This window comes from Balaenoptera borealis (assembly GCF_965194805.1).
Source record: "Balaenoptera borealis genome assembly, chromosome: 21".
In the NCBI taxonomy this organism is placed as follows: domain Eukaryota; kingdom Metazoa; phylum Chordata; class Mammalia; order Artiodactyla; family Balaenopteridae; genus Balaenoptera; species Balaenoptera borealis.
Genome location: NC_138880.1, coordinates 29,880,135 through 29,908,106, shown reverse-complemented (window position 1 = coordinate 29,908,106; position 27,972 = coordinate 29,880,135). Strand labels below are relative to the sequence as shown.

The window sequence follows — 27,972 nt, the reverse complement described above, 5'->3', positions numbered from 1 at the left end:
GAACACTTATATGATGCTTATAATGTGATAGGCACTGTCCTAAATACTTTACAGGTATTGTAAATACTCATTGATCTTTCACAGTCACCAAAAAAGAGTTTCTGTTACTGTTATGCATAAAGCACAGAGAGGTTTATAGGTGTCAGAGTTGGGATTCTAATCCAAGCAACCTGCCCCCAGTGTCCTGTGCTACGAGGCCCTATAGCCAGTCTAACTTTAGTCTGAACCATCCTCAGCATAGAAGTCACAAGAATGATAGCAGAACAAGTTGTAGAAAAAAAGCTGAGAGCCAAATGCTGAAGGTGAGAACATCCCTCGAGGTTAGTAAAATATAATAATGATGGAGAATCATCACATAAACTCTTAATGTATGCATACTCTTTGCAAGAAAAAGAAATCAAAATCATTTATGGACTTTATAACCCTGAGGATTAATATCTTCTCATGTTGGCAAATGGACTTACAGAAAAACCCTGAAACAGCCGTTCCCCTTTTTGTTCTCTTGTGTTTCAAATAAAAACCCAGTGTAGTTTGCCTCAAGGTCATTGATCTCTAATTTAGAATGCAAAACCTCCAAGCCTGCCTACAAAGCCTATTGTTAGACTCTCTAAATAAAAACAACAACCAAGGCATGGATGAAATAGAATATCGTATATTTTTACCCATAAAATTGTAAGGTGAAGAAAATTTGCTGATGTAAAATTCAGGCATGTGACCTTCAATGGGGAATAGCTCTAAAAGATAGAATTTGAGCTTCTAGAGTCACGCAGCTCCCTAGGAAAGCGTGGTAAGCAGAATTCTCTGATGGCCGCTGTGATTCCTGGCACAGACCATGCCAGCCTGCATATTCCCTCTTCTTGAGGGTGGATACAACCTCTGAATATGAATTATCTGGATATCAGGTCCCTCGATTTAGTTACTTCACACAGTAAGTGGTGGTGGACGGTCACTCTCATGATTAAGTTATTATATAGACAGCAGACTGGATGGGGGATGGGAAGTCAACTTGATGGGCTCACACCTGCCCATCAGGAATTCCTGGTGCAGATGGGGGGTGGGGGATCACAGGAGGCCTCTGTGTGTGGCCTGGAGGAGCTGAGAGTGAACTCCAGCTAGTGAGCAGACAGGGACCTCCATCCTGCTCCCTCAATGGATTGCATTGTGCCGTTGACCTGAATAACCTTGGACGAGCCCCCGGGCTCCCAGATGAGATGCGCAGCCTGACAACTTGACTCCTACCTCTGGGACCAAGTCATCATGCCTAGATCCCTGTTCCCAGGAGACACTGACATCATAAAGTTGTGCCGTCTTAAGCTGATAAATTTGCGTTAATTTGTTATGTAGCAACAGTAAACTAATACAGTACATGGAGAAAATGTTCTTTATCAGAAAATGAAACAAAATAACACAACTTTTATTAAAAAAAATATTTTGACAAATTCTGACAGATGATTAAAGTTACTTAGGTGGAAGTTGGCCAGTGTTGTAGTTAACATCTCAAAACTTTCAGCTATCATTCATTATAATACCTGTCCAGTACACTAAATCATCCTTAGCAAATCATTAAATACTCATTAAATGCCCATATGCACCAGCTGCTGTACAGGGCACAGGTACCAAAATTAACACAAAACTAGATAATTGCAATCTGTGAAAAAGAAAATACTTAGGTCTGATATGAGCGGGGTTGGTTTTCCCCACCCCTGCTTTTAGGGTTAAAGTGAATATACATGGATAGAGAAAGTAGCTGAGAGCAATGGAGAGAAGCCAAGCAGTCACAGCACCTGATTTCGCACTGAGGTTTTTCTTAACTGTATATTTCAGGGCCCCACCCATGTGATCCGAATGCCTATTAATGGGGTCTGAGAATTCGTGTTTTAAAAACCTCTCTAGATAGTTCTAATGCACAGCTATCACCTTAAAAGATGAGTGAGACCAACAGTGACAACTAAAGCTGCATTTTCGTGCACTTTAATGACTATGCAAGTGACTTAATTTTTCCAGTTATTTCAGCAAATATTTATTCTCTGGTGACCCAGCGAAGAAGAAAAACACTGCCCCAGTCCTCAAGAGTCTCACAATCTAGGACGATAACGGTAATAGCACGTGCTAGGTGTTATACCCTCATATGAACAATGTCGAAGAAAGCGCAATTAGGATCGCCTGTGGGAAAAGTGGCTGGGTGGGAAAGGAGACTTGACAGAGGAAATGATATTGGAGTGGGACCTCAACATTTGAGTCAAATCAATCAACGTAACAAGTTCTTTCTATCATCATTCATTTGATACATATTCTAAAAAACCGTGAAACAGTATGGCACTGTGATTGAGAGTTTGTGCTCAGACAGATACGGATTGATTCCCAGCTCTGTGATTCCTAACGTTTGGTTTCTCCTTTTTGCCTTGGGTAAGAGAACTGGGATGACCTCACAGAGGATCATGTTTCTGAGGATTATATGTGGGTAAACTCTTAGCATGTTCCCTACCACATATTATTATTTTTCTTGCTGCTGTGCCCCCCACAACCATAGCTATGGGGCTGTTCAGTAAGACTGTATTTTAAGAAAGCTAGAGGCGGGCCTTGCTCATCAAAGAGTATCATCTGGTCTGGGAAGAGGAGGTCGAGACACACAAACACATCGTTTCAGCACTTCACCACCACTGCCCCAGAGGCATAACAGTGCACTCTGAAAGAAAAGAGTGTATTTAAACTTGCCTGGAGGAGTGAAGCAGAGAAGTGAAGCTTTTCAAGAAATGAGTTATTTTAGGTAAGTTTTGAGGATCAATTGGGAATTTATCAGCACGGAAGGAAAGCTATGAAAGCCAGGTCTTCTAGGTGAAGGTAAAGGGAAGTATTTGTGCCCAGGGAAAGCTTTCAGTTGGCATGATCTGCTCATTAGATGTTTTTAAGGCATTGTTTTAGCCAAGTCCAAGATATTTCCATCAAGAATTTTTAGACATATGAATGGAAATGCATATACCGTTTCTTTGTTATTTCTACAGGGTATATTTCTTGGGTAGAACACACCGATATTTTTTACTGTGTACTTGAAAACAGTTAACAACTTTGAGTCCTGATCATGTGTGAGGCCTTGATTAATGAGCAAAGGAGGCATTATCCAAAAAAAAAAAGGGACTAAAATCTTGAATCTTTCTACAAACACCTAGGAAACCTTGTGAGTTGTGAAGAATATACATGGATTACATGGAAAGGAATATTTCCAAATTCAAAGATTTGAGTTTTACTCACTTTACTGTAAAATCAGGGTCCTATGGAAGTAACTTGGTGTGGTGAATGAGTCTCACCCCTTTTTTCTCCACATGCTACAGGGTTCTTTTGTTTGTCTGTTTTGGCTCTTCCTATGATCTCTGGACCCGATAAGGATTACATAAAGAAATGTTTTACTTTCTTAGAATAATATTATAGAAGATTTAGGAACTCACTGGTCAGCTCTGGATCGTATACCATAATATATTCTCTTTAAGGAGACTGTGAATCAGAAAGAGAGAGAGAAGAAAAAAGGCAAGATTAGAATGATTTTTTTTCCTTTTTTTAATAAAAAGGTGATTATATCAAAAGCCTGTGGGCTTGTGCAGCCAGTAGGAGTATGAAGTATTCTGCTATCTAGTGAAAGATTTTTCAGTAAATCACCTTCTTAGTTGACCCAGGTCTCTTTGTTTATATGATGAAGATCAGGGATTCATGCCAGTAGAAATGACAGGCTTTGCAGCAATTATTACGTATAGATTATATAAATCAAACAGTCACAGAAACACAGCCATGCCCATTCACCAAGCCCCCATGTGTTTGGCAGCCCTAGACTTTTTGGGGGAGTAGTTCAGATTTTTTTATGCTTACAGAATTATACTTTTGCTGTTGTCATATTAGAATAATTTTGAATATCATTTTAAATAGAATTGTGTAATACAAAGTGCAGATTCAAAAATGAATGAAGATCACTTTTTAAATGTGTGCAGTTATTTTCTCTGTAAGATTCACAAATGTTAAACTAAATCCATTACTCCATATTGGCAGTGATTGATGATTTATGAGTAAGTCGGTTTGATGAGACATTTGACACAAACTTTGGCTTACTTGTTAAAATCTGTCAAAAACGAACTTCATTCTTTGGTGATAACATGGTAGATGTATTGTTATTAAAGTACGCGAACACATTTAAAAAACCGTTACCTTATTTTGACTAGCTGCAAATCATGTTTTGACTAATCCTTGAGGTAGAAGTAATTATGGAGTCGATGTATATATTTAGCTTCTAGAAAATTCTCAAATTCAAAGGGCTGAATTACAGCTATTCCAAAGTGACTGTTGTTCCCCTTCCCTGGTTTGTGAACAAACTCCACTTGACATTTCTCATTGGAAAAGTGGATGTTTGAAATCACCGTAAAGAAATTACCTCACTTTATTCTTTTAAGTTCCAGTATACTGCGTAGTTAGGTCTGAGGTTCATGGGCAATATATTTCTGATCCAGAGCCTCTGTAATTTAATACTACAATTGGTATTTCAAGTAATTATCTTTTTGAAGTCAGGAAGGGATTTTGGCTGATTTAAGAAAGAATATGCTTTTCTCAGGGGAAAGGGCTGGAGACAGAGATGAGGAAAATGATTTTCTGCTCGGTGAGGCAATGTGATGTGAAATATCCGTCCATGCATTAGAGTAGGAAGCGTTTAGTTTGCTTCTCAGCCAATCCCTCTTCTCTGAGAACTTGAATCACAACTTCAAGGTAAAGCACAGCATCCATGTCTCCGTTACATGACCCTCACCGTGTAGACTACTTCATCCTCATGTTTGCCTGGCAACCGTCCACAGAATTCCTTTCACTCAAGAATGTAGTGAAGTCAGGTTAATGATGGGGCCCTAGTATAAAGCTCTACGGATTTCTGCTGCTAAATTCTGTGGAGCACCCATGACACCGGTCCTTTCTAGGGAATACTTGTACAGGTCTTGATTTTTGATTCTTAGATACCCAAAGATCTTTCCAGAATGTCTTCATTTTGCATAAGATAGTGATTTTCTCTTTTCTGAAAACGGTAGATTCTTAAGAGCAGTGTATTCAGCTGTCAAAGTTGTGGTAGCTCTTTTGAAGTAACAACTATAAGGAGTGGAAACACCATGGCTCTCTCTTAATGAAGGAAGGTATAAGATAAGAAAAGACAGTAGAGTTTTAAATCAACATTATTTCTTGGCACCTCCCAGGATCACATTGTGTTATGTTACACTTTTAAAAATTGTAGCAATATAATTTTTTTTTAAATAGTAAGAGACACCAAGTAGTGGTTTAAAAAAAAACACACACGCAATTTTAGAGCAAAGTTACAAATTATTTATCCCCCAATTTCTACCCATCATTGTGAACTACTTCACTGAAATGGATGAAACCAGCCAAATAAGAAAACCAGGATTTCATACATGTATTGTTTCTAGACTGCATTTTGCAATAAAGTTTCTTTTTTTTTGCTTTTAATTTTGCATGGCTAAAATTACGACTGTGTGTATGAAAAATAGCTGCCTACAGCCGTATCATTATCCTCTTTTTTTGCCTTCTTGTTTCTTAACGTTTTGCATTCTACCACTCTCTCCTTTGTACGTATTTTCTTCTGACATTTTCTATTAGACTCACTCTCTTTTTCCAGACATGAGGGATTTGTTTATCTGAGCAGTATCTATGTACTGATATAAAAAATTGTTACAATGTTAATTCAAAATGGTTCTAGATAAAGGTAAACCTAAATTGCATTACCATTTTAAGTTATATAATTAAAAGGTAGTTTATAAATGCTATATTTTCTTTCTCTTTTTCTTTCCCAAAGGAATATTTATCTTTTTATTAGTTAAGAGCAGTATCCTTCTTTCTTGTTTATTTTTAAAAGAAAAGATACAGTGAAACAGTTAATTCATGTCATTACATTTTTTCATTATTAATGAATCTACTGTTTTCTCAGTTTTTTCAGTATACCATAAGACTTGCCAAAAGATAAAGACAGATTTCATTATATCATTTTGTGACCCCTTGTGGGCGTATGTACATGTACAGCGTAGGCTATCATTTACATGCTCATTCAGTCATCATTCAAAAAAGAAAGCCTGTTTTAACGTTACATCTCTAAAATATTACAATTAATTTTTCCAAGAAAAATGTGGGTTTTGCTTGTGCAAAGTCCAAATTTCTGAAATATTAAGATTAAGAATTCTTACTTCTAGAATACCTCAGACTTTGATAAGTAAAAAGATGCATAAATGTAGAACAAGACAGTAGAATGTGTGTGTGTGTGTGTGTGTGTGTGTGTGTGTTTGAATTTGGAAAAATCCTTGAACATATTTTAAACTAAGTAGGAAAACATGTCTAAAATATTATTTTGATAAAACAAATATTGTCTTCTATATGAAAAAGTTCAAAGTTTTAAAATCATGTGCTTTGTAGATTATGATTGTCATATGTGTACTTAAAAATGTGAATTTTATTGTATATAACATAACATAACAGGACAGAGTAAAATATTTGTCTGAAAGGATCGCTTTCCATTCATTATTTCTACCACTTTGAATGCTTACTCATTTGGGCTTCACTCCTCTAACCTCTCACCATAAATCTTCAGTGTCTTCTCTTCATGAATTTGGTCAGACTCTCTCCTGAGAGAGAGTTTCATTTATTTGCTCATTTGCTGCATTTGGGGAGGATTCACAATAACCCTTTCAAAATACAGCAAATTTGAGGTTGGCTTTTAAATTGATTTTTAAATCAAAGAAAGCATTAACAGAGTTTGCTCTGTCTAGAGCAAGAGCAATTTGATTAGTACTTGTGAATAAGTTTTGCTTCGTGTAGTGAGCGAGGAATTAGACATTGTCATGTCAGAAGTCCTAGATCTGTGTTTATCTATATTTTTAACTAATGAAGATTTATCGGAAGATGGTGTTAGGTTGAGCGGTTGGAGCTCTTATGGACACAGTGCTGTAAACCATCACTTCAAAAGCTAAGGCAGCAACATGGATGGACCTAGAGATTATCATACTAAGTGAAGTTAGTCGGAAAGAGACAGACAAATGCCATATGATATCACTTATACATGGAATCTAAAGTATGACACAAATGAACTTATCTATGAAACAGAAACTGACTCACAGACATAGAGAACAGACTGGTGGTTGCCAAGGGGGAGGGGATGGGAGAGGGTTGGATTGGGAGTTTAGGATTAGCAGATGCAACCTAGTATATAGAATGGATAAACAACAAGGTCCTACTGTATAGCACAGAGAACTCTATTCAATATCCTGTGATAAACCATAATGGAAAAGAATATGAAAAAGAATGCATATGTATGTATAACTGAATCACCTTGCAATACAGCAGAAACTAACACAACATTATAAATCAACTACACGTCAATTAAAAAAAAAAAAAAGTGAAGGCAGACAGAAGCAATTCTGCTGCCCTTTGGTTTGTCCTGATGGATAGATGAGTTTTATTGTTGGGCCCCCGTAGAACTCACACAAGTACATTTTCCCAAACATGCGCTACTCAGTGGAGAATACATTGTGTGTGAGTTTTCTCACTGGCAGTTCTTCTCTAAGTTTTCAGTGCACAAAACATGGACACGCATCAAAGACATGTGATTTGTTTAAGGTCAGTTCTGGAAAGCATGTAGCCGCACAGTAATGGGGAAAGCATTAGTCTTGGGGTTACACTAGCAAATTTCAGAGAATTTGCTAGCAAAAAAGGACCTTGACAATGTACTCATTATATCTGAGGCTTCCCATCTCCATTTAAAATAGGAGAACAGGACGAGATGTTCACTTCTCTTTGCATTTCTTCTAGTATCTGGCAGATAATTAATAAGGAAGATTCTGGACAAAAGAAAAGGCCCAAAAAAAATGAGCAACAACAAGAAAAATATTTAGTCAAGTATCAGTCAAATGTCATGAACTGTGGAAGTGCTTTTATTATTGACTGGAATTCAAAAAACACCTAAAAAATACTTGTACACTCACTGGATATAAGGGGAAAAGCACTTCTTGGCTATATTATTTCAGTAAGCAAATATCTTTATTTGACCAAATATTTATCTTTTCTTAATATCCACTCTTTCCATTTTGAGGCCATAATTATAGACAGGTCATGGTAGGAGTACAACCATGGCTAGCAGGAAATTTTAGGGCTAAGACTGGAATTCAAAGACTTAGAAACGCTAAGTTCTAGCTCATCAGGATAGCCTGCCTCCAGTAAGGGAATATCCCAAACTTGGTGCCCATGGAAACATTGTTAACCCTGACTTACTTATTTGTAATAGCATAATAGTTTTAAAATATCTATTTAGGGTGTATAATGTGATGATTTCATGTACAAACACATTGTAAAATGAAGTTTATTAACACACTTATCACCTCACATTGATTGTAACCCTTTTTATATGTGGTGAGAACATTTAATATCTACTCTCTTAGCAAGTTTCAAGTATATAATGCAATATTATTGACTATAGTCACCATTCTCTACATTAGATCCCAGAGCTTATTCATCTTATAAATGAAAGTTAGTACCTTTTGACAAATATCTCCCTATTTCCCCCACACCCCAGCCCCTGGCAACCATCATTCTACTCTCTGTTCTATGAGTTTGACTTTTAAAAATTTCACTTATAAATGCTATCATGCCATGCTTGTCTCTCTGTCTTGGGTTTATTTCACTTAATACAGTGTCCTCCAGGTTCATCCATGTTGTCGCAAATGACAGGATTTCCTTCTTTTTTATAGCTGAATAATTGTATGTACATAGCACATATTCTTTATATATTCATCGTTGTCGGATACTACATTGTTTCCGTGTCTCGGCTATTGTAAATAATGGTGCAGTGAACTTGGGGGTGCAGATATCTTTTCAAGATCATGATTTCATTTCCTTGGGTATATAACCAGAAGTGAGATTGCTGGATCATATGGTAGTTCTATCTTTAAGGAACCTCATTACTATTTTCCAAAGTGGCTGTACCTGTTTACACCAACGGAGTGCAAGAGTTACCTTTTCTCCACATTCTCACCAGCATTGTTCTTTCTTGTGTTTTTTTGTTTGTTTGTTTTTCTGCTTTTTTTGTTTTTAGTAATCCTGGCTTATTTCTTGAGAGGAACATGTGAATGGAAAGAGAGGATGCTGAACATAATGGAGAAATTAATTGCTATGTGGCAAAATTGAAGCAAGCCTACACTGTATGTTAAATCCCAGGAAAAGATGGGTACTGCCTGGGTCCAAGGTCATCAATAGCTTCCCAAAGGCATAGCAGATATTATTATACACTGAATTATTTAGTTTTTAAAATTTCACCTTTAAGGAGCAAATGAAAGTGTCTGCCTCTTGTACAGAAATTGTGGGCTTTGAGGCATATGGCAGAGACTCATTCTGGGGTGACAGATGAAATTGTGCCATCTACATGGAAGAAGGGCTGTGTGATGGGTATAAACAAAAGGACAGCCATTAAAAAGCTTGAGAGAAAAACGTACCTAAAGAGACAAAAGACCTGTATGCAGAAAACTGTAAGACACTGATGAAAGAAATTAAAGATGATACAAACAGATGGAGAGATATACCATGTTCTTGGATTGGAAGAATCAACATTGTGAAAATGACTCTACTACCCAAAGCAATCTACGGATTCAATGCAATCCCTATCAAACTACCAATGGCATTTTTCACAGAACTAAAACAAAAAATTTCACAACGTGTATGGAAACACAAAAGACCCCGAATAGCCAAAGCAGTCTTGAGAAAGAAAAACGGAGCTGGAGGAATCAGGCTCCTGGACTTCAGACTATACTACAAAGCGACAGTAATCAAGACAGTATGGTACTGGCACAAAACCAGAAACGTAGATCAATGGAACAGGATAGAAAGCCCAGAGATAAACCCATGCACCTATGATCTTCTTATCTTTGATAAATGAGGCGAGAATATACAATGGAGAAAAGACAGCCTCTTTAATAAGTGGTGCTGGAAAAACTGGACAGCTACGTGTAAAAGAATGAAATTAGAACACTTCCTAACACCATACACAGAAATAAACTCAAAATGGATTAAAGACCTAAATGTAAGGCCAGACACTATCAAAGTCTTAGAGGAAAACATAGAACACTCTATGACATAAATCACAGCAAGATCCTTTTTGACCCACCTCCTAGAGAAATGGAAATAAAAACAAAAATAAACAAATGGGACCTAATGAAACTTAAAAGCTTTTGCACAGCAAAGGAAACCATAAACAAGACAAAAAGACAACCCTCAGAATGGGAGAAAATATTTGCAACTGAAGCAACTGACAAAGGATTAATCTCCAAAAATTACAAGCAGCTCATGCAGTTCAACATCAGAAAAGCAAACAACCCAATCCAAAAATGAGCAGAAGACCTAAATAGACACTTCTCCAAAGAAGAGATACAGATTGCCAACAAACACATGAAAGAATGCTCAACATCACTAATCATTAGAGAAATACAAATCAAAACCACAATGAGGTATCACCTCACACTGGTCAGAATGGCCATCGTCAAAAAATCTACAAACAAATGCTGGAGAGGGTGTGGAGAAAAGGGAACCCTCTTGCACTGTTGGTGGGAATGTAAATTGATACAGCCACTATGGAGAACAGTGTGGAGGTTCCTTCAAAAACTAAAAATAGAACTACCATACGACCCAGCAATCCCACTACTGGGCATATACCCTGAGAAAACCATAATTCTAAAAGAGTCATGTACCAAAATGTTCATTGCAGCTCTATTTACAATAGCCAGGACATGGAAGCAATCTAAGTGTCCATCGACAGATGAATGGATAAAGAAGATATGGCACATATACACAATGGAATATTACTCAGCCATAAAAAGAAATGAAATTGAGTTATTTGTAGTGAGGTGGATGGACCTAGAGTCTGTCATACAGAGTGAAGTAAGTCAGAAAGAGAAAAACAAATACCGTATGCTAAGACATATATATGGAATCTAAAAAAAAAAAAAAAAAAAAAAAAAAAAAATATGGTTCTGAAGAACCTAGGGGCAGGACAGGAATAAAGACACAGACGTAGAGAATGGACTTGAGGACACGAGGAGAGGAAAGGGTAAGCTGGGACGAAGTGAGAGAGTGGCATGGACGTATATACGCTACCAAATGTAAAATAGATAGCTAGTGGGAAGCAGCCGCATAACACAGGGAGATCAGCTCGGTGCTTTGTGACCACCTAGAGGGGAGGGATAGGGAGGGTGGGAGGGAGACGCAAGAGGGAGGAGATATGGGGATATATGTATATGTATGGCTGATTCACTTTGTTATAAAGCAGAAACTAACACACCATTGTAAAGCAATTATACTCCAATAAAGATGTTAAAAAAAAAAAAACTTGAGAAAAAGCTAGTGCCATGGAAATTACAAGCGAATGATGCGCTTTTATATTTAGCCATTTTGTAAGGGTTAAGATAACTATATAAGGGGGAAATATAAGCCCAAGTCTATGGGAAATGTTCACTTTCAAAACTGGTATAAAGCATGGGAGTGAGGCAGTGAATAGAACCGTATTGATTGATTCACTCATAATTAAACAGTCTGAAAAGCAGGCAGTAATTGCCATGATGCTCTTGAGCATGTTTATGTTCTGTGGGTAACTAAAAAAGGCGACATAAACATGGTAATTAAAGGGTTATTTTTTTGTCCTTCATATTCAAGGATGTTATTACTCCAAGATCAACTTGATTTGTATGTGATCTGAGTACAGTATCGAAATTTCGATTTTCTAGTGCCATAAAGGGGGTCATTGGTGTGGGTAATTGACCACTGCATATAATTAACATGACAGGGGCTGGTGTTCAGCATGGCCAATGCCTCTGCATGGTCTTTGAGCTCAAGTTCACCTTCCATCCTCTTAGATCTTCTCTGTGCAGCTGTAGAACCCATTCAAAGTCAAACATTGAGAGTTCTGTATCACACAGTGTGTTCAGATTAAAAGTGCACACCTGTATCCTAGAATAGTAGCTATGAAAGTATAGTTGTATCTACTAAGATCAGTTTATCTCTTTAGCAATATTTATGGTTGATCTTTATCTTTAGACTTTAGGAGGGTAGCAAATGATGTGAAGAATTAAATCTGTGTAATGAAATGGATGTCATTCTTAGAGTGTGCTTACACTTAAATATATAAAATAGAAATATTACATATGGGTATAAATAAAAGGATATTCAGAGTTACTAACCGACACTATCCAGTTAGAATATTGGTGAGTATGTATTTCTAGATATAGATATTCAGAGTAGAACATTTTCCCTTATCTCTGATTTGCATTCTGTGATTCAGAATCCCAGTTCTCAGTCATTGCTGGTAGTAAAAACATAAATAATAAACACTTGGAACAAATAGGAAACTTCACTATGTTTCTATTTTTCTAGCTGGTTTGATTTTATTATTTATTATTTTAGAATCCGTGTAATAAAAGAACTGTGTTTGGTGACATTCTTTTTCCATAAGTTCCTAATATTTGTTTTTTTATATTTTATTGACAAATGATTAACATTTAAAAACACACCTATTTAGCTCTACATTTTGATAAGTATATGTAGAATTTTAGGAAAATATAAGATTATCTGAATAAATGAAAATGGTGTTTCTTTTTGTCCAACATTTATGCAAGTCTCTCTCTCTCTCTCTTTTTTTTTTTTTGGTGTGTTTGTTTTGTTTTTTGTTTTTTTTTTTTCTGAAAATTGTTAAGAACTCCAGGACAAAATATCATAGTAAGAGGGAGATTGGCTGTCATTTTTCTCTGTGATCATTTGGTAGTATTCCTAAAGTTTCATAAATAATAAGCTATTTAAGAAAGATTTCTAGTAGATGAGCTTTTTTAGATTAAAGTAGTATTATTGTAAAATGAATGGGTAAAGTTAAATGTAATGTTTCCTTCATTATCAAATAAGATGATTATACGAATGTTAATGTGATGAATTATGATGCTGTATTATCTGATGTTGAACCATCCTTGCAGTCCTAGAGTACAATCAGCCCTGTCAGAATTCTGTGCATGTGTGAGTATGTGTTATGTGTTATATTGTGTCCTGCAAGGAGATATGTTGAAGTCCTGACTGCTAGTTCCTCAGAGCATTAATTACTTGGAAATAAGGTCAGCACAGACATAATTAGTTAATTTAAGATGTGACCATACTGGCATGGAATGAACCCTTGACCAGATATAACTGGTGTACTTGAGGAGAGGAGAAGAGGCACAGAGACACAGACACACAAGAGAAAAAAGCCATGTGAAGATGGAGGTAGAGATTGAGGTGCTCCGTCTATAAGCCAGGGAACACCACAAACTAGGAAAAGAAAGTCATGGAACAGATTCTTCCCTAGATTCTTCAGAGAACATGGCCCTACCAACACCTTGATTTGGGACTTCTAGATTCCTGAAATGATCAAGAAAAATTTCTGTTGTTTTAAGCTGACCCTTTGTTATGGCAGGCTAACAAAACCAATACTCTGTGTGTGTGTGTTTGCGTATGTGTGTGTATACACAAATAATCATGCAGTTTTAAGCTTTTATAACTTCACAAGTGTAATCGGTACATATTTTTAAAAAGCATTATTTTGAAGTTTTTTAATTGTGAAAAAGAATTTATTTGAATTTTTTTCAAGGTTTCCCATCTTCAGTCAGGTTGGCTCAACACCGCAAACTATAGTTTTGGCAAGAGAAGAGACATTCCATTTCCAGGCATAAATGTTATTTACCTCAGTCCACTTTGCCCCACATAAAACACTTAGCTTTCAGCTGAAAATTACATGATATTCAAAGAAAAAAAAAACCAATAGGACCAGGTTCACATATGACCCAGATGTTTGGACTATCATACAATTCAAAATTTAAAATTACAATTAAAAATAACGATGATTAATATGTAAAAGGCTTCAGTGGGAAGGTAGGAAACATGCATGAATGGGTGAAGAATTTCAGCAGAGAAATGGTAATGAAAAGAATTAACTAGAAATGCTGGAAAAGAAAAGCATGGTAACAGCAATAAAGAATGTCTTTGAAAGATTCATTAGTGGACATGACACAGCGGAGGGAGGAATCAGTATACTCAAACACAGTCTAATTCAAATTTTCCAAATGAAAGCACCCAAAGAAGAACTGAAGATGCATTATTAAAATATCACTCATAGGGCTTCCCTGGTGGTGCAGTGGTTGAGAATCTGCCTGCCGATGCAGGGGACATGAGTTCGAGCCCTGGTCTGGGAAGATCCCACATGCCGCGGAGCAACTAGGCCCGTGAGCCACAACTACTGAGCCTGCACGTCTGGAGCCTGTGCTCTGCAACAAGAGAGGCCGCGATAGTGAGAGGCCCGTGCACCGTGATGAAGAGTGGCCCCCGCTTGCCGCAACTGGAGAAAGCCCTCGCACAGAAACGAAGACCCAACACAGCCAAAAATAAATAAATAAATAAAATATCACTCATATAAGTGATTAAGAAATATAAATGCAGTTGACTCTTAGAAAGTGTGAGGGTTAGGAGTGCTGACCCCCCATATAGTCGAAAATCTGTGTATAACTTTACCGTTGGCCCTCCATATTCATGGATTCAGCCAACCATGGATCATGTAGTACTGTATGCAATTATTGAAAAAAATTCACATTTAAGTGAACCCACGCAGTTCACACCCATGTTGTTTAAGGGTCAACTGTAATTACACTTTAAGTGATGTTTACAGTTTGTAGAATTTATACCTCAGAAGTTATAAAAGCTTGAAACTGTACTAAACTTTTGGGAATACACACACACACTCATAGACACATTCTTCTGTATTTTATTTGTTAATATTTTAGTTAACATTTTTACATCTTGTTTTCTGTTTTGTTCATGGGTGAGCATATTTAATTTTTTGCTATGTACTGTCCTGTCCTACTTTTTTTCTGTTTGAAAAATTATACAAATCCATTTATTTATTTCTTATTTGTTTCTATTTATTTCTGTTAATACTATTCATCAGTGTTTTCCAGAAAGACAGAACCAATAGGGTATATCTCAATAGAGATAGATAGACAAAAGATGATATAGATATAGATTTATTATGATGAGTTGGATCATGCCAATTAAGGAGAAGTCCCAAGATCTTCAGTCAGCAAGCTGGAGACCCAGGAGAATCAGTGATGTAGTGTCAGTTGGAAAGCCCACAGGCTCAAGACCCAATAAGAGCCAGTGTTTCAGTTCAAGTCCAAAGGCAGGAAAAGATGGATATCCCAGCTCAAGGTAGTTGGATAAGAGGAGTTCCCTTTTCCTCTGCCTGTTCGCTCTATTCAGGCCTTCAACTGATTGCGCAAGGCTTACCCACAATAGGGAGGGCAATCTGCTGTACTTAGTCTACCAGTACAAGTGTTAATCCCACCCAAAACCACTCTCACAGACACTCCCAGAATAATGTTTGACCAAATATTGGGACACCCTATGGCCCAGTCAAGTTGACACATAAAATTAACTATCACAAATGTTATCTGTTCTTCAGTATTTAGGTAAATCCTACCTTTGAAAAAATTATTTTAGCCTGATGTGTCACTTTTTAGGGGAATATTTGTGAAATTTAAAGATATTCTGGTTTTCCATTTTATTTTTAAACCAATTTTGGTAATTTACATTTTTCTATGAAAATGTCCACTTTATCAAAAATTTTAAATTATTAGCTTATATGTTATTATAGAATTATTATTATTATTGCTATTATTATCATTATTATTATGACTGTTTTTTCCCTCCTCATTCCAGTTAGTAATTTGGACATTATGAGTTACTGTATAAGTATGCTCTCTTTTTCTTTTTTTTAATTCTTCCACTAAATACTTATCATACATACTTACATAATTACTTGAGCATCTATGTAGCTAAAGTTCAAACCAGATCATATCTTGGCCGCTTGTGAATTCATCTTGCTAGGACATTAGTGATATCACAGATCCAGTTACACAGTCAAACACATGGCTTTGCCAGGTTCTACTTGTAACGGATGTGTCTTTCAGTGATCTGTAGATCCAGGTATTGAGGGCAGCTCCTGGCAGTCTTCTCCATGGGGGTCTGTGCTACATTCAGCCCCTGACTTCCAGGTGTGGCTTTGTATTTTATCCTGACATTGCACCAAACCCTCCCTGGCCCAAAATATCCTAGAGGAGTTAAGCTTACCTGCCGCTGATCTATTTCTGAAGCTGGAGCCTGTGTTACACTTGTGGCTCTGGTAACTGTTTTTGTGTGTATGGTTATGTTTTGTATGTATGGTTTGTCTTAGTCCAGCTGGGCTGCTATAACAAAATACAATACACTGGATGACTTGTAAGCAACAGAAATTCATTTCTCACAGTTCTGGAGGCTGGAAGTCTGATCTGGGTACCAGTGTAGCCGGGTGAAAGTCTTCTTCTGCGTTGCCAACTTCTCCTTGTATCTTTCCATGGTGGAAGGGGCTGGAAAGCTCTCTGTGGCCTCTTTTATAAAGGCACTAATCCCATTCATGAGGGCTCCACCCTTATGACCTAATCACCTCCCAAAGTCCCCACCTCCTAACAACCATCACCTTGGACATTAAGATTTCAACATATGAATTTTTGAGGGATGCAGATATTCAGACCATAGCATCCATGAAATGTTTGCATTGTTTAAGGATGATAAAGTAACCTTATTTGTATTAGGTTACAGTATACTGGAATTTAAATGCCCAAATGGAGATATTTATTATTGTTTTATTCACTAATTTAGTCCCAGTGCCTAGAAATTTGTGTAGAATATGGTAAGCACTCATTCAAGTTAGTTAACTGGATAACTTCTTATTGTTTTCATTTCTACCCTGGGTCTAGGTTAGGAGTAGTGATAGTGTTCATAGAAGTACATGAATCTATCTAGGAATAATTACTACAAAAACACATCCTAGAGTGGAAACATTTTGTAGTTTAGTGACAATACCTCATTTGATTCTATCAGATTCATCCTGAAGCTGATGTGACCACCCCTGCCTTCTCTTCCACGTGTACAAATGCAGAATCAACAGAATACGGCAATCTGCATTAAGTATATTCACAAAGTTCTCCTATTTAATCCTCATATCACCCTTGGGAGTTATGATTATCTAGCCCAATTTTACAAACCAGGATTTTTTTCATACCAGTTAATGACACAACACAGATATTACTAAACTTCTTTGGAATTTGTATTTCACTAGCTTGTGTTATTAGTTCTCGCTCAGATTCATCTTCCTCTCACACTGGATGACAGTTATCTCATTTTATATGAGTTTTTAGAGCCCAAGAGAATTATTTTTGATTGACCCAGATGTTGAGTCAATACTCAGGTATTGTTGATTTGTGTTATAGTTAACACTTGTCTTGAGTGACTACATGAGAAATAGGACCTGCCTCAAGGGTCCTGCAACTACGCCTGGTGAAAGTACATATTTGGCAACAATAGGGTGCTTTCTGAGAAGGTGAAGATCACCTTTTCATGCACTGTATTGTCCGAGGATGCATAAAAATAAAACCTGGTCATAACAATTCTCTGATCTTAATGTTGTTAAATTTACAGTTGGATCAAGGTTACAACCTACTACCTGTAAATGAAATAAAGGAAAACTGATGTGTGTAAGATTTTTTTGACATCATATAAAATAATAAGAGAACTCACTCTAAAGATCAATCTTTTAAAGGGCTACTGACACAGCCTTTAATAAGGTGCATTTTTGGAGACATTTAATCTGAAGTCAGGGCTTCAAGATTTAAGCCTGAATTCATCGCATTTTCTGAACCACACCGTCCACTCTGAGAACATCAGAGCCTCAGATAACAGGGACTTACACATGATAAAAGCATAGCAAAATGCAAAACGGAGTGAATGTTACTGAACACAGGTTCGTGTGCCAGATGCACGGTGACGCCAAACAATACTGAAACATCGGAGTTGGAGCAGAGAAGAGGTTTCCTGCAGGGCCATACGAAGAGACTGGTGGCGTGTGCCCAGAGAACCGAGAACTCCCTGAAGGGTTTCAGCAAAGCGCTTTTAAAGGCAAGGTGAGGGAGGGAAGTGGTTAGTTGCTGCAGACTTCTTGGTGTCGGAATCCTTTGTTCTCACAGCTGTCCGCCTAGGTCAGGTCAGGATGTTCCTGTAAACTTCCAACAAGACAAATGTTATTTTCTGTTCTGCAACTTTTTATCTCTATATGAATGGAGAAGTGTTATACTCTTGAAGGTCCGAGTCCTGAGAAAGGGCTCTGTATCCTGTATATTTCAGGCTACAGGCAACATTATTTTACAAAAGGTGCAGAGCCAGCATGACTAAGCACAGGCCACGGGGCACAAAAGTTAAAGCAAAAGGAACAGATCTAATATGGAGTCAGATTCGTTCTTCCCTATTACATGAACACCATAATATCATATTTTTTTCATTGAGTTTTTAGTGAGGTGAAAACTCTAGGTGATGCAGTTAAGCTTTATTTCCTGAAAGTATGTTATTTGATTTCTAAGCAATCCCCCGTCCTCAGAGATCACTGCTTCTAAAAAAAAAAAAAAAAAAAAAAAAAAAACCTCATTTTAAAATGTTCAGATAAAAGCTTTACAGTGTAATATTTCTTTTCAAGTTATGTTAATTTAGAATATTCCCAGCAGAGTAACTTGCGAGCTGATAATCTGGAAAATATATATTGAATAAGGTTTAATTCTCAGAGTTTAAGGATAACATGCCAGAAATCTTGTAATTTTTATAACTAAGAGCTCAGCAGTATTTTTAAAGCAAGGATGTATAAGCCCATATGTGTATTGTTATAATCAGCTGAGGTCTCCTTCATTCCTATACTCTCATCTTCCAAAATTGAATCACTGATATTTTCTATCATATCCAACGTTAATTTGTAATAACAGTCTCTCTCACAACTATATATATAAGGATAATTCAAAATATAAGTATAATTGGCTTTTAAGCTATGGGGTCACTTAGCATTTTACTTTTATTACTAGAAAATAAAAGGTCATTTTACTTTAAAAAATAAGATCTCAGCCAATCTTAATTTTTGTTTTAGAATGAAAATAATGCAAATTTAACACGGGAAGGAAAAAGATGAAGTATAAGGCATCATAGTAAAGTATTTGGACCTGAGAGGGAGGAAATACCAGAAATACCACTGCCCATGAAATCTTACAGAAATATAAACACCAGGAAATAATCACTCCATATTTTGGTATAATTTCTTCCACTACTGTACTGTTTATGCAGATGTAATACACTCTGGATATGGATATGGAAGGAGTTCCATATCCTTCCCCTCTCAACACTGTGCAGTCAGTTCTGCTATAATGCAACGTGTGTTCCTAAATGTCACCACATAGTGTAAAAAAAAACACACAATAAAAGCAAAATAAAACAAAACACAGGGCTTAAGTAAAGGGAGAATTGGGCTAGGGTCACACCACTCAACAACTTGGTTAGTGATTAAAAAAAAAAGATAGGAATCTAATAAAAAAGTAGGCACAATATTATACATGTCAAATGATTACAGGATACATAATACTACAATAAATGCGGTACCTTGCCTTCACAAAGACCTAAACCTTATTTGTGGAAGCCCTTCAGAAGGGCTGGAGCTTGTGAATTATGGTAAAGTTCTAAAGGAGGATGACCTGAAATGGAACTGAGGTTGACACAGCAGAGGTAGATGTGTGTTGCTCATAATACAAGGAGTAAACTGAGGTAGCTTGTAGATATCGGAGGTGTGTGTGTGTGTGTGTGTTGCAGGTAATGTATTCTTCTGCAGCTCATTTCAACTGAGTGCAGTTTTCTGCACTTGCCTAGTCCTTTTGAAGATGAAACTGAGAATAAACAAAACTCCCCTTATGCTCAAATTGTTCCCAGTGTATCAATCCTATTGGAACAATGTCATGTTTTCAAAACATGTTTTTATACAGAACTGACTGTATCATGACATTGTATCATTTTTGTTAGTTGTTCTTCCATGAAAATTATATGTAAAGACATCATAATACTCCAAGAAAAAATACATATGTAGTTTTTCTGCTGTGGAACAAAGAGGTTGTTTCTAACTTTGTTTCTTGCTTTTGGAATATCCTTATAATCATTGGCATATCCATATTTCTTTAAGATAAATTAGGATTAAAGTGTATGTTGTGAGTAGTTTAAACAGAGTATGTGTAGTGAGTAATTAAAGGTGAGAATCTGAAGTTAATTCTGTTTTTATCACTTAAAATTTATTTAAACTTGGGCAATATCCTTAGCATCACCAAGCCTCAATTTCTTTGTCTGTAGAATGAAGATGAAAATATTAGCTACCTTCCGAGGTGCAAGAGAGTGGAAAGGTGTAACACTCAGAAAACAATCGGCTCAGCACTTAAAATATATTGTGCACTCAATAAATGTGCTATAGATACATAGTCCTAGGAGTTGGATCATCTTCTTGAGTATTAAGTATTTATAAGTTTCCAATACATTTTAGCAAATTACGTTCCAAAACTCAGTTCCAAAAGGCTTTCTCAGACAAAAAAGAGCCTTTTGTCATAGCCCAACCTAACCAAAACTATTACTAAAAAATCTACTGTTTTTAAAGGCACATTTCCTTTTCTTTTCTTTGGTTGCTAATGAGGTTGAATAAACTTTCTTAGGATGTTTTCCCTGTGGCGCAGAGTTTTTCCTATTCTACGATAAGCCGCCCATTGCATTCCCTAGCCCGTGGCCCTGTGTCACTAACTTTGGGTTTAAATTTGGAGGCACCTTTACTGAATCTTCTGTCTTCCTTGTAGTCTCTTAAATGCCTGATTTTTATCTTTCCTGCTCATGTTCTGCCTTCCTTTGAGTCCTTTTTACTTCCCTTCACCTCTTCATCCTCACGTGACCAAGTAAAAACCAGTCAAGCAAGTTCGTGTAGAGCCCCTCTAGTTCCCCTCACTAAGGAGATTCTGCCCTCTTCCACATGTCTGCCCACACCACCTCCTCGTCTATGGATCCTCTTGTGTCGCTAGGACTGATCAAAGTAAACGTAGCCTTATGGAAGACAACTACAGAAGCCAGAGGGGCTAGCGAGATCTATATCAGAATAACTTCTAGGCTTGTATTTATTTGAAAATTCCAAGGCTGAGCCTAAGATGAGAGAAAATGTGTTGGGTTTTGAAGGGGGCATGTTCTTCTCATTGACACTAATCCTTGCCTGATAACCTGTCTCCATTTTAAGTTATTTCATTTGCTTGAATTTGGATTTGATGCTCTTAACATCCTGCTTACAGTGATCTGTGCCATGTAGGTTCTGTAATGTGGCCACAAATCCCTTCAATCTGAATTGTTAAACTCTCAGCACAGAATCACCCAGCTGACATTTATACAACAAACCCTGCAATGAAATTCCACTTGCCATTTCTGATGCATGCCTTGTCTTTCGTTTTCCCATTATAAGTATTTTTACTCTTGGCTTCAGCTAGATGACCTTTTGTTTCAGGCTTTATGGCCTCTCCACACATCTCAACTATTTTTGTGTTCCACTTAATTTCTACCTCGTTCTTGATTGACTTCTCTTTGTCTGGGTTCTCTAAAAAGTACAACCCCTACCGTGTGTGTTATAACCTTATGCATTATAACTTTATTAGTGTGTAATCTCAGGGAAGCAGGAGTAAGGAAAAAGAAGAGACAGGGAAAACAGAATGAGTCAAAACGAAGGCACCTTTCTCAGATGTCTACCACCTGTTATCTCTCAAGTGAAGCTAATTGTTCAATCTTAATCGACCATCTTCCAACAGAGTATATAGCTATGGTGTCTCAGGATATTGCATGCGTTGGGTTGGGTATATGAGAAAGGGAAACAAATGTATGCTTCCTTTCCTGACTCTGCTGGTCAGAGGTTTACCCCATAGGGCATGATCCCACCTGCACCCCTGGTTGCTCACACATGACCGTTAAGTGGCTTCCCAAGGTCTCGTGTGCCTCAGTGTCACATGGGAAGCTCTAGGGCAGGCAGTGAGAGGCATACGGAAAAGAGCTGAATCCCCTACACAGTAGTGGCTGGAATGAAAAATAGAGGCAAGTGAGGCCAGAGGATCTAAAATGGGCATACGAGATAGCTGGTGTATCTTCCCAGCCCCAAACCTCTCTGCTGCCCTGCCAGACTGAAGTGAGTTCCCTTCTGTCTGATAAACATCAAAGCACTATATATTTATCTTTTCTCAACTTAGCTCTAACAAAATGAAGTAAGTGATAACGGTGTGTACCTAACTCCATGAGGACATACTATATGTATCCCTATAACTTTTAGAGCGTTGTTGACAATCAGTATTTGTTTAATAAATAGATTCGTAAATGTATTAAACTATAGTTAGCTGCTAATGAACAGAATTTTTAAAAATATTATATATCTCTCTGCAAGCCCCAATGCATTACTCTTTTCTGCTAACTGAGCTAATAAATAAAAATTATAGAAATGAGTTGATAGAAAAAAAAAATCCCAGCAAACAAATTAAGCATATGTCAAGAATTGTGAAGGGTCTACTAATTTACCCTACTTGCAATTAAAATTCTGGGCCTCCAGTTTCATGAATGCTGGCTGGGATGTGAGATTCCTGGGTCAGAAATAAAGGACATTATTACTCCCAAAAGTAGTAATAGGTCAGAATATCAGCATTTTCTTGCAGCTGCTTCCACCAGCCCTAATTCCCTCAGAGAAACATGACTTGCCTGGTGACACCTATGTATGCAGCGGGTCGCATTACCAGAGAGGAGTCTGAGCTTTGGGAACATAACTCTTTCATAATGGCCAGTAAATAAACCTGCCCTTTGCTCTGGACAAAGATGCTATCTCTATCTTCCAAGACTGATCACTCTGAAAACACCCTTGACATTTTGGAACAAAGATGTTGTAGAACAAAGGCAGTCAGCACCTCTGCTTTATTGCAAGATAAGCGGAAATGTGAGAAGCCCATAGGGAATTGTCTTCTGATAATAAACACCACTCATTTCTATGCTACCTTGCTTTCTGAAAACATTTCCTAAGAGTAAGGCACTCTGTTGTCCATTCTGATTCATAGGACCTAGAGGGTGGGATGAAATCCATTCAATTTTCCTGATACAGGATCTAATTAAGGCTACCATCATTACAAGAAAGGAACCCTGAGATTTGGGAGCCCAAAGTAACTTGAGTGTTTGCCTTGTAAAGAGATGGTTCTCAGGTCCTTGAGAAGAGAGCTCTGGATCTTAGAAGATTTACATCTCAAAGGGTCAGAGAAAGCATTTATAATTGTGAGCCTTTCTAAAGTAACTGATCCAAGAGGGGTTAAGGAGTCTATCTGCCTATCATTGAGTTTTGGCTGAAACAAACAGTAAGTTCTCCTGGCAGCTCTGAGCTTTCTCAGGTTTGTACTTGAGGCTGGGGACATTCTAGGATACGGCCTTAAGCTGTTAGAAACTATGCTGGGGCTTTGTTATGGACTGCACATTTGTCCCTCTGAAATTCCTATGTTGAAACCCTAATCCCCAATGTGCTGATATTAGGAGGTGGAGCCTTATGGTGGCAGTTAGGTTCGGATGGGGTCATAAGGGTGGAGCCCCATGATGGGATTAGTGTCCTTATAAGAAGGGGGAGACACTCTAGCACTCTCTCCACCTTGCCAGGACCTACTGTCTGCGAGCCAAGAAGAAAGCTCTCATTAGGAGCCCAGCTAGCTGGCACCTTGATCTTGGACTTCCAGCCTCCACAACTGTGAAAAATATGGTATTTTGTTATAGGAGCCTGAGCTGACTAAGACATGTTTGTTCACGTCTCTCAGTGTGGAGGGAGGACCAAAGAATCTATGATGTGAGTCTGTGGTTCTCGGAGGTCAAGGCTGAGGCCAGGTCAGGAAGAGGGCTCAGAGGTCAAGAAGAGGGCTCAGAGGTGTTCCTTCTTGAATACGCCATTTCCTTCTGAAAAGTGAGTGCCCTCGGGTCTTCCTTTCATTGCGAGTCCTGGAGTCTGAGTTGACACACCCAACAGGAGCATTTCAGTCACACGGCCTCCTGGGTCAGGTGTTCGGTTTGAATGAAAGCCCATCGTCCCATTAGGAAGCTAATGGCTGCTTTTGAAGTGGGGTGTGGCTGGTTGCTATGTCAAGGGGGCAACAAGTCCAAAAACCTGGAGGGCTGTGTCTGTGCGGAGAGCACCTCCTTTGCCAGGGGCTCCATTTGGCAACAGCCTCAGGCAGAGAAACTTACAGCTTGAAGTGCTCTTCAGGATCGCAGGGTCCCAAAGGTGCTAGCGCCTCTCTGCACGAGAAGCCCCCAATTGAAAGAGTCCTAGAATTTATGCGACAGGGATGAACAGGTACACAGCACCTCAATGCCTACTCTATACTTGGTTGTAGGAACAACTAAAGAACACTGATTTGGTCCATCTCTTGTACCCCCAAGGTCAAGGTCAGTTTCACGTCCCTTCCCATTGAGAACACCCGTAAAACCTATTCAGGGGACAGGGAGATGCCCCTTCTCCCCACAGTGTCAGGTAGGTTGGTCACACAGTGACTGGGGCTCCAACAAAGTCATACAGGTTGGAGCTCCTCCCGTCCCTGAAGTTTGAGATCCTGGCCTCACCCCTAACCATCTTTTTCCTTACACCAACTGAGGTCCGAGCAACGGAGAAGGTCTGAGCATCGGGGTCGTGTTGGAGCGTTTGGCTCCACCCAATACACGAGGCACATTGACCTTTTTTTTTTTTTTTAATTAATTAATTAATTTATTTATTATTTTATGGCTGTGTTGGGTCTTCGTTTCTGTGCGAGGGCTTTCTCTAGCTGTGGCAAGTGGGGGCCACTCTTCATCGCGGTGCGCGGGCCTCTCACTATCGTGGCCTCTCTTGTTGCGGAGCACAGGCTCCAGACGCGCAGGCTCAGTAGTTGTGACTCATGGGCCTAGTTGCTCCGCGGCATGTGGGATCTTCCCAGACCAGGGCTCGAACCCGTGTCCCCTGCATTGGCAGGCAGATTCTCAACCACTGCGCCACCAGGGAAGCCCCTGAGGCACATTGGCTTTTGTCTCTGAGTGGCATGACTACTGCTAGCAACTCAGTCAAACAAAATTCAGTGTTTCAGTAGCAAGGTCATCATTATTGACACCATCTGTTTTATATATTGAGTAGCAAGGTCTTCACTATTGACACCATCTGTTTCAGCATTGGGAGCCTCTTAGCAGTCCTCCCCATATTGCTGTTGGGTTGCAGGGTTTGCCCCCTTTGGCTGACCTGGGACGGACTCGCACTGTGGCATCCTTTAAAGGCGTCCACCCACCTCAATGTTCCATTACCACGTCATCGCTTAAGTTCTTCCCGTTTTCAACAAATGAGCTAGGAGAGTCTTCCAGGGATGCATGGATGACTGAAATAATTTGTCTGAAATCCCTTTGTTCAGTCTCATTATCTAGTGGGTCATCTTTTACCTTGTAAACCCAGCCCAGGGCAGTGAGAGCCTCATACAAGGGTCAGTCTCTTCTGTGGGTTCCCCTGGGAGTTTGTCTGGCTCAGGGAAATCTTCCCTGAAGACTTGAACTTCCTTTGTAGCTGAGTGGACCCATTGCAAAAAATCTCTAGCATCTTTTCCTGTTGTCTCTGAAAGATCTAAGGCTGGCCCGAGAGACCACAGAAGGGGTCCAGCCATAATGGATGGTTGTTTTTGTCCTTCTTTGACAAAATGTCCTGTACCCCACGCTCTCCCTGCCCAAGCTGGACGGTCTGTCCTCGCATTACTCCTGGTTTCTGCCCACAGTGGTCGCCATGTCTCTCCCCTCATATTCAGTATGGTTATGCATCTCCACAACTCTTGTCTGAAAAGGAGTGGAAAATTCAGCCCCCCCAGGAAGAATCTTAGTGTTAGTTTTTATAATGGGGCAAACCTAAGGCTGGCATCAGACTGGCCAGGAAGTGCCGCTTCCTTAGGAGAGCTAACCATGACTAGAGCACTGTTTGGACACAAGTCCTTGAACTTACTTGATGGTACTCAGCCGGCAGCCGCCTCCCCAGTTCCTACTAATCAACAGCCATGGTGTAAAGAACCATTGATCGCCCAGTTGACTGTGCATTTTGGTCAGTATGGTTGCTATTGCTGATTGTGGACTTCCCTCAAATCCTGTTAATCTTGTTGCTGAAACTCAGCCTCTGTTCAACGGTACTGAACAGAAATGCAGAGACAGAGTTCTGGGTGAAGTAGAAAAGAATAACTTAATTGCTTTGCCAGGCAAAGGGGGCCACAGCAAGCTACTGCCCTCGAGACTGTGTGTCCCCCCTGGAGGGGTAGTGAGGAGTCTTACAGTGTCCAAGGAGCAGGGCGTGGTCAGCTCGTGGACCTTCTTCTGATTGGTTGGTGGTGAGGTAATGGGGAATCACCATCATCGGCCTTCTGGTTCCACCTAGTCTGGGATCTACGTGCTGGTGGGCAGCATGCGGTTAACTTCTTCCACCTGGTGGGAGTTTCAGCATCTGCAAAACAGCTCAAAGGACGTGGCTCAGAGTGTTATCTACAGCCCTTGAGGAAGAGCTAAAGGTCCTTGACTTTGTTCCGTGGCTAAAGTATTATTATTTTGTCTTGCTTGACTATTTTCCTTTCTTTCTGCATTTTCTCACTCCTCTGATGAAATTTATTGTTTGACTGAAGTTTTTCTACAGACAAAAGGCAGGTGGAGGACACAGGTGGGGGTCTGTTCTGGGAAGACCTCGTAGGGTCCTGCTCGGTTACGGTCTGTCCAAGAGGGCTTTGATTTTTCCTCTTCCAGAAAGGCATGCCTTTGTCAGCGTTTCCATGCTTATGGCCAAAACTGTGAAGGTATGATATCGTACAGGTAGCCTGCAGTTGGTTCGTGGATGCTGGCTGGGCTGAAGGTATCAGATTCCTGAGTCAAGACAAAGGACTTGATTACACAGAGCAACACAGAAGCCAGAGGGTCCGCATTTCCCTGTCCCAGTTCTCTGAGTCCTAATCCCCCCAGGATGACACTAAGAGTTTCAGGCGACACTGGCAACATGCAGTGACCTCCATTACAAGAAAGGGATCCTGAGATTAGGGAGCCCAAAGTGTTTACTATAATTGCAGTAAGCAAATTGGCCTTTGGCTCCAGAGAGAGATACTCCCTGTATCTTCTAAGTCTATATGCAAACCTTCCCTTTGTGCCGGAGAGAGAGCTCTGTCTTCCAAGAGGACTTGCTATAGGGACACCCTTGTAAAGACAGTCCCGAACAGACGGTCAGTGTGTCTGCTTGCAAGAGTGTAGAAACACAAGGGATCCACGGGGGACTGTCTCTCCAAAACATAATCACTCCCCCCAAAATAACTTTATTTGAATCTAGTTTCTACAGCAGGAATTCTTAAACTGTGTTTTGTAGCCCATGTGAAAAATCATTTGTGATCCCATTGATGTCCTTTCCAGAAACACATTGCAAATGTCAATACAAAAAATTCAGTGTTCAAAGGCTGTCTGAAGCCCATGTGTAGATCTGGGACCCCCCCGTTAAGAATCTTGATTGTAAGGATTTTTCTGGCCATTTATGTAAATTATGTAACTGTGTGATGCTATAAGATAACACATTGAAGCATTTTGATACAAGAAAGAATGTAAAAATGGGCAGTAGAGATCAGGACTAGAACAGAACCATTCATAACTCCTTTTCTCCCCCCTCCCTCTTTTCATGCCGCTGCTGCAGTCCTTCGTGCAGTGGTCAAGTTCCTTCCAGTAAGTTAGGTAGTAGGGTAGACCCACCCAGATGTATTGATGTTTTAGCTCTGACGGAAAAGACGGTAATGCGTTTCTGTAAGGAACACGGAGCTAGACTCCACTGCTGACTCAGATTTCTGTTTTTAAATTGCGCTCTATTTTTTTCTTGCTTTTTACTGTCCCACTATACTTGTTTCTAAAAGAGCCTGGACTCACAGAGTATCTCACATATGCATGTTTGCAAGAGGTTTCCTT

The 27,972-nt window shown here is 39.0% G+C and overlaps 1 long non-coding RNA gene across 1 annotated transcript; it reads right to left on the bottom strand.

Annotated features, from left to right (window-relative positions):
• Positions 1 to 18,508: 18,508 nt before the first annotated feature.
• On the bottom strand, positions 18,509 to 27,557 carry LOC309619800. The gene is made up of 2 exons (XR_014239244.1): positions 25,048 to 27,557; positions 18,509 to 24,723 (listed from the first exon to the last, which is right to left on the bottom strand). It is a non-coding gene; the product is annotated as an uncharacterized lncRNA (long non-coding RNA).
• Between the last annotated feature and the right edge of the window lie 415 nt (positions 27,558 to 27,972).